The sequence below is a fragment of the Pseudophryne corroboree genome, chromosome 4 (genome assembly GCF_028390025.1).
Source record: "Pseudophryne corroboree isolate aPseCor3 chromosome 4, aPseCor3.hap2, whole genome shotgun sequence".
NCBI lineage: Eukaryota > Metazoa > Chordata > Amphibia > Anura > Myobatrachidae > Pseudophryne > Pseudophryne corroboree.
Genome location: NC_086447.1, coordinates 487,039,892 through 487,052,718, shown reverse-complemented (window position 1 = coordinate 487,052,718; position 12,827 = coordinate 487,039,892). Strand labels below are relative to the sequence as shown.

Below are 12,827 nucleotides of genomic sequence, written 5' to 3'. Positions count from 1 at the left end.
GCCTGCGGAGGAGAAACATCTCTGCCATTACCTTGGTGAACACCCTCGGTGCCGTGGAGAGGCCAAATGGCAGGGCCTGGAACTGGTAGTGACAGTCCTGTAGTGCAAACCGTAGGTAAGCCTGATGAGGCGGCCAGATCGGAATGTGAAGGTACTCATTCTTGATGTCCAGGGACACCGGAAATTCTCCCTCCTCCAAACCTGAGATCACCGCTCTCAGAGACTCAATCTTGAACACCCTTAGGTACAGGTTCAGTGATTTGAGGTTTAAAATGGGCCTTACCGAACCGTCCGGTTTCAACACCACAAACATGTTGGAGTAATAACCTTTGTTTTGTAGTTGAAGTGGAAATGGGACAATGACCTGAGATTGTACCAACTTCTGGGTGGCTGCCTGCAAAATCAGACCTGCTTCTGGAGAAGCTGGTAAGCCTGATTTTGAAGAATCTGAGAGGTGGGAGTTCTTAAAACTCCAGTCTGTATCCCTGGGCGATAAGGTTTTTGACCCAGGGATCCTGACATGATGTTGCCCAAATGTGACTGATATAACATAACTGAACTCCCACCTGCCTGTCTTCCAGGCAGTGCGGTCCACCGTCATGCTGAAGGCTTGGAGGAAACACAACCGGAGGTCTGTTCCTGAGAAACTGCAGCTGCTGGTTTTCTGGGTTTACCTCTATTACATTTGAAGGCTGTAGAAGAACCTTTGGATTTGCCTTTAAATTTCGCTGTCCGAAAGCACAGCAGAGTTGGAGCAGAGTAGGTTTTCCTAGCTGGGGGTGCTGAGGAAGGAAGGTACGTACAGACTTTCCCGCCGTAGCCTTGGATATCCACGTTTCCAGTTCATCTCCAAAAAGGGCCTCACCTGTGAATGGTAGGCTTTCCACGCCTTTCCTGGAATCTGCCTCCGCAGTCCATTGGCATAGTCACAAGCCCCTGCGTGCTGACACTGTCATGGCAGTGGTGTGTGCGTGAAGCAAACCAATTTCCTTTAAAGCCTCTACCACAAAGGTAGCAGAGTCCTGAATATGTTGTATGAGTAAAATTATCTCCCCCCTGGGTAAAGAATCAAATCCGTCAATTATGTTACCTGACCACTTAGCAATGGCCTTAGTGATCCATACACAAGCAATAGTGGGTCTCTGGGCCACACCAGCAGCAGTGTATAAAGATTTGAGAGTGGACTCAATCTTGCGGTCAGCGGTGTCCTTTAAGGATGATGCCCCAGGAACAGGTAAGACTATCTCACGTGACAACGTAGAAACCAATGCGTACACAATCGGCGGGTTTTCCCCATTTCTTTCTATCCTCCAGAGGAAAGGGAAAGCATGTAATTAACCTTTTAGGGATCTGAAACTTTTTATCAGGATTAGCCCAAGTTTCTTCAAACAGAGCATTCAACTCCTTTGATGCTGGAAAAGTAGAGGAGGATTTTTTTTTTTACATTAAAATAAGATTCCTCTTCTACCTCCGACACCTTGTCAGGAATGTGCAGGACATCTCTAATAGCTTCTATTAAGGCCTGTATTCCTTGTGACAGGACCGCATCCCCAGTGGCACATGCAGGCGGGGTTTCCGAGCACCCAGAAACCCCCCCTCCACACTGCATGAGTATTATTAATGGCTGTCTAGAGTCCGCTGCAGCCTGCTGTCTTCCTGGTGACACTGTTGTAAGTGCTTATTAAAGGTTTACTTTATTTTAATTATAGTACATATATATCCATGTGCATACATATATACACATGTATATACATACATATAAACACACACAGATATGATATATATACACACACGTGTGTATATATATATATACGTGTACTGTATGTATGTGTGTCTATATATATATATATATATATATATATATATACACACACATGTTTAATATGATGTGTGTGTGTATATATATATATATATATATATATATATATATATACATACACACACACACACATGTTTAATATGATGTGTGTGTGTATATATATATATATATATATATATAATAAGAATTTACTTACCGATAATTCTATTTCTCATAGTCCGTAGTGGATGCTGGGGACTCCGAAAGGACCATGGGGAATAGCGGCTCCGCAGGAGACTGGGCACAAAGTAAAAGCTTTAGGACTAGCTGGTGTGCACTGGCTCCTCCCCCTATGACCCTCCTCCAAGCCTCAGTTAGGATACTGTGCCCGGACGAGCGTACACAATAAGGAAGGATTTTGAATCCCGGGTAAGACTCTTACCAGCCACACCAATCACACCGTACAACTTGTGATCTGAACCCAGTTAACAGCATGATAACAGAAGGAGCCTCTGAAAAGATGGCTCACAACAACAATAACCCGATTTTTGTAACAATAACTATGTACAAGTAATGCAGACAATCCGCACTTGGGATGGGCGCCCAGCATCCACTACGGACTATGAGAAATAGAATTATCGGTAAGTAAATTCTTATTTTCTCTAACGTCCTAGTGGATGCTGGGGACTCCGAAAGGACCATGGGGATTATACCAAAGCTCCCAAACGGGCGGGAGAGTGCGGATGACTCTGCAGCACCGAATGAGAGAACTCCAGGTCCTCCTCAGCCAGGGTATCAAATTTGTAGAATTTAGCAAACGTGTTTGCCCCTGACCAAGTAGCAGCTCGGCAAAGTTGTAAAGCCGAGACCCCTCGGGCAGCCGCCCAAGATGAGCCCACTTTCCGTGTGGAATGGGCTTTTATAGATTTTGGCTGTGGCAGGCCTGCCACAGAATGTGCAAGCTGAATTGTACTACAAATCCAACGAGCAATCGTCTGCTTAGAAGCAGGAGCACCCAGCTTGTTGGGTGCATACAGGATAAACAGCGAGTCAGATTTTCTGACTCCAGCCGTCCTGGAAACATATTTTCAGGGCCCTGACTACGTCCAGCAACTTGGAATCCTCCAAGTCCCTAGTAGCCGCAGGCACCACAATAGGTTGGTTTAAGTGAAATGCTGAAACCACCTTAGGGAGAAATTGAGGACGAGTCCTCAATTCTGCCCTGTCCGTATGAAAAATTAGGTAAGGGCTTTTATAGGATAAAGCCGCCAATTCTGATACACGCCTGGCTGAAGCCAGGGCTAACAGCATTACCACTTTCCATGTGAGATATTTCAAGTCCACAGTGGTGAGTGGTTCAAACCAATGTGATTTTAGGAATCCCAACACTACATTGAGATCCCAAGGTGCCACTGGAGGCACAAAAGGAGGCTGTATATGCAGTACTCCCTTGACAAACGTCTGAACTTCAGGAACAGAAGCTAGTTCTTTTTGGAAGAATATCGACAGGGCCGAAATTTTAACCTTAATGGACCCTAATTTGAGGCCCATAGACAGTCCTGTTTGCAGGAAATGCAGGAATCGACCCAGTTGAAATTCCTCCGTAGGGGCCTTCCTGGCCTCGCACCACGCTACATATTTACGCCAAATACGGTGATAATGTTGTACGGTTACATCCTTCCTGGCTTTGATCAGGGTAGGGATGACTTCATCCGGAATGCCTTTTTCCTTCAGGATCCGGCGTTCAACCGCCATGCCGTCAAACGCAGCCGCGGTAAGTCTTGGAACAGACATGGTCCCTGCTGGAGCAGGTCCTGTCTTAGAGGTAGAGGCCACGGGTCTTCCGTGAGCATCTCTTGAATTTCCGGGTACCAAGTCCTTCTTGGCCAATCCGGAGCCACGAGTATAGTCTTTACTCCTCTCCTTCTTATGATTCTCAGTACTTTTGGTATGAGAGGAAGAGGAGGGAACACATACACTGACCGGTACACCCACGGTGTTACCAGAGCGTCCACAGCTATTGCCTGAGGGTCCCTTGACCTGGAGCAATATCTGTCTGCTGAGGAAGTCTGCTTCCCAGTTGTCCACTCCCGGAATGAACACTGCTGACAGTGCTATCACATGATTTTCCGCCCAGCGAAGAATCCTTGTCACTTCCGTCATTGCCCTCCTGCTTCTTGTGCCGCCCTGTCTGTTTACGTGGGCGACTGCCGTGATGTTGTCCGACTGGATCAATACTGGCTGACCCTGAAGCAGAGGCCTTGCCTGACTTAGGGCATTGTAAATGGCCCTTAGTTCCAGGATATTTATGTGAAGTGACGTTTCCATGCTTGACCACAAGCCCTGGAAATTTTTTCCCTGTGTGACTGCTCCCCAGCCTCTCAGGCTGGCATCCGTGGTCACCAGGACCCAATCCTGAATGCCGAATCTGCGGCCCTCTAGGAGATGAGCACTCTGTAACCACCACAGGAGAGACACCCTTGTCCTTGGAGACAGGGTTATCTGCTGATGCATTTGAAGATGCGATCCGGACCATTTGTCTAGCAGATCCAACTGAAAAGTTCTTGCGTGGAATCTGCCGAATGGAATCGCTTCGTAAGAAGCCACCATCTTTCCCAGGACCCTTGTGCACTGATGCACTGACACCTGGCCTGGTCTTAGGAGTTTCCTGACTAGGTCGGATAACTCCCTGGCTTTCTCTTCCGGGAGAAACACCTTTTTCTGTACTGTGTCCAGAATCATCCCTAGGAACAGCAGACGTGTCGTCGGAATCAGCTGCGATTTTGGAATATTTAGAATCCATCCGTGCTGTCGTAGTACTATTTGAGATAGTGCTACTCCGACCTCTAACTGTTCTCTGGACCGTGCCCTTATCAGGAGATCGTCCAAGTAAGGGATAATTAAGACGCCTTTTCTTCGAAGAAGAATCATCATTTCGGCCATTACCTTGGTAAAGACCCGGGGTGCCGTGGACAATCCAAACGGCAGCGTCTGAAACTGATAGTGACAGTTCTGTACCACAAACCTGAGGTACCCTTGGTGAGAAGGGCAAATTGGGACAAGGAGGTAAGCATCCTTGATGTCCAGAGACACCATGTAGTCCCCTTCTTCCAGGTTCGCTATCACTGCTCTGAGTGACTCCATCTTGAACTTGAACCTTTGTATGTAAGTGTTCAAGGCTTTCAGATTTAAAATGGGTCTCACCGAGCCGTCCGGCTTCGGTACCACAAACTGCGTGGAGTAATACCCCTTTCCCTGTTGTAGGAGGGGTACCTTGATTATCACTTGCTGGGAATACAGCTTGTGAATGGCTTCCAATACCGCCTCCCTGTCGGGGGTAGACGTTGGTAAAGCAGACTTCAGGAACCGGCGAGGGGGAGACGTCTCGAATTCCAATTTGTACCCCTGAGATACTACCTGCAGGATCCAGGGGTCCACTTGCGAGTGAGCCCACTGAAATTCTTGAGACGGGCCCCCACCGTGCCTGAGTCCGCTTGTAAGGCCCCAGCATCATGCTGAGGACTTGGCAGAAGCGGGGGAGGGCTTCTGGTCATGGGAAGAAGCTGTCTGTTGCAGTCTTTTTTCCCCTTCCTCTGCCCCGGGGCAGATATGAGTGACCTTTTGCCCGCTTGCCCTTATGGGGACGAAAGGACTGAGCCTGAAAAGGCGGTATCTTTTTCTGCTGCGAGGTGACTTGGGGTAAAAAGGTGGATTTCCCAGCCGTTGCCGTGGCCACCAGGTCCGATAGACCGCCCCCAAATAACTCCTCCCCTTTATACGGCAATACTTCCATATGCCGTTTGGAATCCGCATCCCCTGACCACTGTCGCGTCCATAATCCTCTTCTGGCAGAAATGGACATCGCACTTACTCTTGATGCCAGAGTGCAAATGTCTCTCTGTGCATCTCGCATATATAGGAATGCATCCTTTAAATGCTCTATAGTCAATAATATATTGTCCCTGTCCAGGGTATCAATATTTTCAGTCAGGGAATCCGACCAAGCCACCCCAGCACTGCACATCCAGGCTGAGGCTATTGCTGGTCGCAGTATAACACCAGTATGTGTGTATATACTTTTAAGGATATTTTCCAGCCTCCTATCTGCTGGCTCCTTAAGGGCGGCCGTTTCTGGAGACGGTAACGCCACTTGTTTTGATAAGCGTGTGAGCGCCTTATCCACCCTAGGGGGTGTTTCCCAACGAGCCCTAACCTCTGGTGGGAAGGGATATAGTGCCAATAATTTTTTAGAAATTAGCAGTTTTTTGTCGGGGGTAACCCACGCTTCATCACACACTTCATTCAATTCATCTGATTCAGGAAAAACTACGGGTAGTTTTTTCACACCCCACATAATACCCCTTTTTGTGGTACTTGCAGTATCAGATGTGCAAAACCTCCTTCATTGCCGTGATAATGTAACGTGTGGCCCTACTGGAAAATACGTTTGTTTCTTCACCGTCGACACTGGAGTCAGTGTCTGTGTCTGGGTCCGTGTCGACCCACTGAGGTAACGGGCGTTTAATAGCCCCTGACGGTGTTTGAGACGCCTGGACAGGCACTAACTGAGCTGCCGGCTGTCTCATGTCGTCAACAGTTTTCTGTAACGTGCCGACACTGTCACGTAATTCCTTAATTACGGCCATCCATTCAGGTGTCGACTCCCTAGGGGGTGACATCACCATTATAGGCAATTGCTCCGCCTCCACATCATTTTCCTCCTCATACATGTCGACACACACGTACCGACACCCAGCACACACACAGGGAATGCTCTGATAGAGGACAGGACCCACTTAGCCCCTTGGGGAGACAGAGGGAGAGTTTGCCAGCACACACCAGAGCGCTATATATGTATAGGGACAACCTTACAATAAGTGTCTATCCCTTATAGCTGCTTATATCTGTTATTTTGCCAAATAAGTGCCCCCCTCTCTTTTTTACCCTGTTTCTGTAGTTGCAGGATGCAGGGGAGATTCTGGGAGCCTTCCTACCAGCGGAGCTGTGTGGGAAAAATGGCGCTGTGTGCTGAGGAGATAGGCCCCGCCCCCTTCACGGCGGGCTCTTCTACCGCTTTTTTCTGGAAAACTGGCAGGGGTTAAATACATCCATATAGCCCAGGAGCTATATGTGATGTATTTTTTCCCAAATAAGGTAAATTCATTGCTTCCCAGGGCGCCCCCCCCCAACGTCCTGCACCCTCAGTGACCGAAGTGTGCTGAGAGCAATGGCGCACAGCTGCAGTGCTGTGCGCTACCTTATGAAGACAGGAAAGTCTTCTGCCGCCGATTTATGGACCTCTTCTTGCTTCAGCATCTGTAAGGGGGCCGACGGCGCGGCTCCGGGACCCATCCATGGCTGGGCCTGTGATCGTCCCTCTGGAGCTAATGTCCAGTAGCCTAAGAAGCCCAATCCACTCTGCACGCAGGTGAGTTCGCTTCTTCTCCCCTTAGTCCCTCGATGCAGTGAGCCTGTTGCCAGCAGGTCTCACTGAAAATAAAAAACCTATTTAAACTTTTACTCTAAGCAGCTCAGGAGAGCCACCTAGATTGCACCCTTCTCGTTCGGGCACAAAATCTTAACTGAGGCTTGGAGGAGGGTCATAGGGGGAGGAGCCAGTGCACACCAGCATCCACTTAGGACGTCAGAGAAAATAAGAATTTACTTACCGATAATTCTATTTCTCGTAGTCCGTAGTGGATGCTGGGGACTCCGTCAGGACCATGGGGAATAGCGGCTCCGCAGGGGACAGGGCACAAAAGTAAAAGCTTTAGGATCAGGTGGTGTGCACTGGCTCCTCCCCCTATGACCCTCCTCCAAGCCTCAGTTAGGATACTGTGCCCGGACGAGCGTACACAATAAGGAAGGATCTTGAATCCCGGGTAAGACTCATACCAGCCACACCAATCACACTGTACAACCTGTGATCTGAACCCAGTTAACAGCATGATAACAGCGGAGCCTCTGAAAAGATGGCTCACAACAATAATAACCCGGTTTTTGTATCAATAACTATGTACAAGTATTTGCAGACAATCCGCACTTGGGATGGGCGCCCAGCATCCACTACGGACTACGAGAAATAGAATTATCGGTAAGTAAATTCTTATTTTCTCTGACGTCCTAAGTGGATGCTGGGGACTCCGTTAGGACCATGGGGATTATACCAAAGCTCCCAAACGGGCGGGAGAGTGCGGATGACTCTGCAACACCGAATGAGAGAACTCCAGGTCCTCCTCAGCCAGGGTATCAAATTTGTAGAATTTTGCAAACGTGTTTGCCCCTGACCAAGTAGCAGCTCGGCAAAAGTTGTAAAGCCGAGACCCCTTGGGCAGTCGCCCAAGATGAGCCCACCTTCCTTGTGGAATGGGCATTTACAGATTTTGGCTGTGGCAGGCCTGCCACAGAATGTGCAAGCTGAATTGTACTACAAATCCAACGAGCAATCGTCTGCTTAGAAGCAGGAGCACCCAGTTTGTTGGGTGCATACAGGATAAACAGCGAGTCAGTTTTCCTGACTCCAGCCGTCCTGGAAACATATATTTTCAGGGCCCTGACAACATCTAGCAACTTGGAGTCCTCCAAGTCCCTATTAGCCGCAGGTACCACAATAGGCTGGTTCAGGTGAAACGCTGACACCACCTTAGGGAAAAACTGGGGACGAGTCCGCAGTTCTGCCCTGTCCGAATGGAAAAAGAGATATGGGCTTTTGTGAGACAAAGCCGCCAATTCTGACACTCGCCTGGCCGAGGCCAGGGCCAACCGCATGGTCACTTTCCATGTGAGATATTTCAAATCCACAGATTTGAGCGGTTCAAACCAATGTGATTTGAGGAATCCCAGAACTACGTTGAGATCCCACGGTGCCACTGGAGGCACAAAAGGGGGTTGTATATGCAGTACTCCCTTGACAAACGTCTGGACTTCAGGAACTGAAGCCAATTCTTTCTGGAAGAAAAACGACAGGGCCGAAATTTGAACCTTAATGGACCCCAATTTTAGGCCCATAGACACTCCTGTTTGCAGGAAATGCAGGAATCGACCGAGTTGAAATTTCTTCGTGGGGGCCTTCCTGGCCTCACACCACGCAACATATTTTCGCCACCTGTGGTGATAATGTTGTGCGTTCACCTCCTTCCTGGCTTTGACCAGGGTAGGGATGACCTCTTCCGGAATGCCTTTTTCCCTTAGGATCCGGCGTTTAACCGCCATGCCGTCAAACGCAGCCGCGGTAAGTCTTGGAACAGACATGGTACTTGCTGAAGCAAGTCCCTTCTTAGCGGCAGAGGCCATGGGTCCTCTGTGAGCATCTCTTGAAGTTCCGGGTACCAAGTCCTTCTTGGCCAATCCGGAGCCACGAGTATAGTTCTTACTCCTCTACGTCTTATAATTCTCAGTACCTTGGGTATGAGAAGCAGAGGAGGGAACACATACACCGACTGGTACACCCACGGTGTTACCAGAACGTCCACAGCTATTGCCTGAGGGTCTCTTGACCTGGCGCAATACCTGTCCAGTTTTTTGTTCAGGCGGGACGCCATCATGTCCACCTTTGGTCTTTCCCAACGGTTCACAATCATGTGGAAGACTTCCAGATGAAGTCCCCACTCTCCCGGGTGGAGGTCGTGCCTGCTGAGGAAGTCTGCTTCCCAGTTGTCCACTCCCGGAATGAACACTGCTATCACATGATTTTCCGCCCAGCGAAGAATCCTTGCAGTTTCTGCCATTGCCCTCCTGCTTCTTGTGCCGCCCTGTCTGTTTACGTGGGCGACTGCTGTGATGTTGTCCGACTGGATCAATACCGGCTGACCTTGAAGCAGAGGTCTTGCTAAGCTTAGAGCATTGTAAATTGCCCTTAGCTCCAGTATATTTATGTGGAGAGAAGTCTCCAGACTTGACCACACTCCCTGGAAATTTTTTCCCTGTGTGACTGCTCCCCAGCCTCTCAGGCTGGCATCCGTGGTCACCAGGACCCAGTCCTGAATGCCGAATCTGCGGCCCTCTAGTAGATGAGCACTCTGCAGCCACCACAGAAGAGACACCCTTGTCCTTGGAGACAGGGTTATCCGCTGATGCATCTGAAGATGCGATCCGGACCATTTTTCCAGCAGATCCCACTGAAAAGTTCTTGCGTGAAATCTGCCGAATGGAATCGCTTCGTAAGAAGCCACCATTTTTCCCAGGACCCTTGTGCAATGATGCACTGACACTTTTCCTGGTTTTAGGAGGTTCCTGACTAGCTCGGATAACTCCCTGGCTTTCTCCTCCGGGAGAAACACCTTTTTCTGGACTGTGTCCAGAATCATCCCTAGGAACAGCAGACGTGTCGTCGGGATCAGCTGCGATTTTGGAATATTTAGAATCCACCCGTGCTGTTGTAGCAGTACCCGAGATAGTGCTACTCCGACCTCCAACTGTTCCCTGGACTTTGCCCTTATCAGGAGATCGCCCAAGTAAGGGATAATTAAGACGTCTTTTCTTCGAAGAAGAATCATCATTTCGGCCCTTACCTTGGTAAAGACACGGGGTGCCGTGGACAATCCAAACGGCAGCGTCTGAACTGATAGTGACAGTTCAGTACCACGAACCTGAGGTACCCTTGGTGAGAAGGGCAAATTGGGACATGGAGGTAAGCATCCTTGATGTCCAAGGACACCATATAGTCCCCTCTTCCAGGTTCGCTATCACTGCTCTGAGTGACTCCATCTTGATTTGAACCTTTGTATGTAAGTGTTCAAAGATTTCAGATTTAGAATAGGTCTCACCGAGCCGTCTGGCTTCGGTACCACAAATAGTGTGGAATAATACCCCTTTCCTTGTTGTAGGAGGGGTACTTTGATTATCACCTGCTGGTGAATTGCTTCCAATACTGCCTCCCTGTCGGAGGGAGACGTTGGTAAAGCAGACTTCAGGAACCTGCGAGGAGGCGACGTCTCGAATTCCAATCTGTACCCCTGAGATACTACCTGTAGGATCCAGGGGTCCACTTGCGAGTGAGCCCACTGCGCGCTGAAACTCTTGAGACGACCCCCCACCGCACCTGAGTCCGCTTGTAAGGCCCCAGCGTCATGCTGAGGACTTGGCAGAAGCGGTGGAGGGCTTCTGTTCCTGGGAAGGGGCTGCCTGCTGCAGTCTTTTTTCCTTTCCTCTACCCCTGGGCAGATATGACTGGCCTTTTGCCCGCTTGCCCTTATGGGGACGAAAGGACTGAGGCTGAAAAGACGGTGTCTTTTTCTGCTGAGAGGTGACTTGGGGTAAAAAGGTGGATTTTCCAGCTGTTGCCGTGGCCACCAGGTCCGATAGACCTACCCCAAATAACTCCTCCCCTTTATACGGCAATACTTCCATGTGCCGTTTGGAATCCGCATCACCTGACCACTGTCGTGTCCATAAACATCTTCTGGCAGAAATGGACATCGCACTTACTCTTGATGCCAGAGTGCAAATATCCCTCTGTGCATCTCGCATATATAGAAATGCATCCTTTAAATGCTCTATAGTCAATAAAATACTGTCCCTGTCAAGGGTATCAATATTTTCAGTCAGGGAAACCGACCAAGCCACCCCAGCACTGCACATCCAGGCTGAGGCGATCGCTGGTCGCAGTATAACACCAGTATGTGTGTATATACTTTTTAGGATATTTTCCAGCCTCCTATCAGCTGGTTCCTTGAGGGCGGCCGTATCTGGAGACGGTAACGCCACTTGTTTTGATAAGCGTGTGAATGCCTTATCCACCCTAGGGGGTGTTTCCCAACGCGCCCTAACTTCTGGCGGGAAAGGGTATAACGCCAATAATTTCTTAGATATTAGCAATTTTTAATTCATCTGATTCAGGAAAAACTACAGGTAGTTTTTTCACACCCCACATAATACCCTTTTTTGTGGTACTTGTAGTATCAGAAATATGTAACACCTCCTTCATTGCCCTTATCATGTAACGTGTGGCCCTACTGGAAAATACGTCTGTTTTTTCACCGTCGACACTGGAGTCAGTGTCCGTGTCTGTGTCGACCGACTGAGGTAATGGCCGTTTTAAAGCCCCTGACGGTGTTTGAGACGCCTGGACAGGTACTAATTGGTTTGCCGGCCGTCTCATGTCGTCAACCGACCTTGCAGCGTGTTGACATTATCACGTAATTCCATAAATAAGCCATCCATTCCGGTGTCGACTCCCTAGGGGGTGACATCACCATTACAGGCAATTTCTCCGCCTCCACACCAACATCGTCCTCATACATGTCGACACACACGTACCGACACACAGCACACACACAGGGAATGCTCTGATAGAGGACAGGACCCCACTAGCCCTTTGGGGAGACAGAGGGAGAGTTTGCCAGCACACACCAAAACGCTATAATTATACAGGGACAACCTTATAATAAGTGTTTTCCCTTATAGCATCTTAATATATTATAATATCGCCACACAAAATGCCCCCCCTCTCTGTTTTAACCCTGTTTCTGTAGTGCAGTGCAGGGGAGAGCCTGGGAGCCTTCCTAGCAGCGGAGCTGTGTAGGAAAATGGCGCTGTGTGCTGAGGAGAATAGGCCCCGCCCACTTTCCGGCGGGCTCTTCTCCCGGTTTTTCTGACAACCTGGCAGGGGTTAAATACATCCATATAGCCTCAGGGGCTATATGTGATGTATTTTTAGCCAGCATAGGTACTTTCATTGCTGCCCAGGGCGCACCCCCCAGCGCCCTGCACCCTCAGTGACCGTTGGTGTGAAGTGTGCTGAGAGCAATGGCGCACAGCTGCCGTGCTGTGCGCTACCTTAAGAAGACTGGGAAGTCTTCAGCCGCCGATTTCTGGACCTCTTCTCTCTTCAGCATCTGCAAGGGGGTCGGCGGCGCGGCTCCGGTGACCCATCCAGGCTGTACCTGTGATCGTCCCTCTGGAGCTAGTGTCCAGTAGCCTAAGAAGCCAATCCATCCTGCACGCAGGTGAGTTCACTTCTTCTCCCCTAAGTCCCGCGTTGCAGTGAGCCTGTTGCCAGCAGGACTCACTGAAAATAAAAAACCTAACA

General features: G+C 49.3%; 1 protein-coding gene across 5 annotated transcripts in view; it reads right to left on the bottom strand.

The window, feature by feature from the left end:
- The window catches only part of ARMC2 (armadillo repeat containing 2), a 502,181-nt gene that overhangs the window by 195,642 nt on the left and 293,712 nt on the right, over positions 1–12,827 (bottom strand). The gene's annotated exons all lie outside the window — the stretch shown is intronic.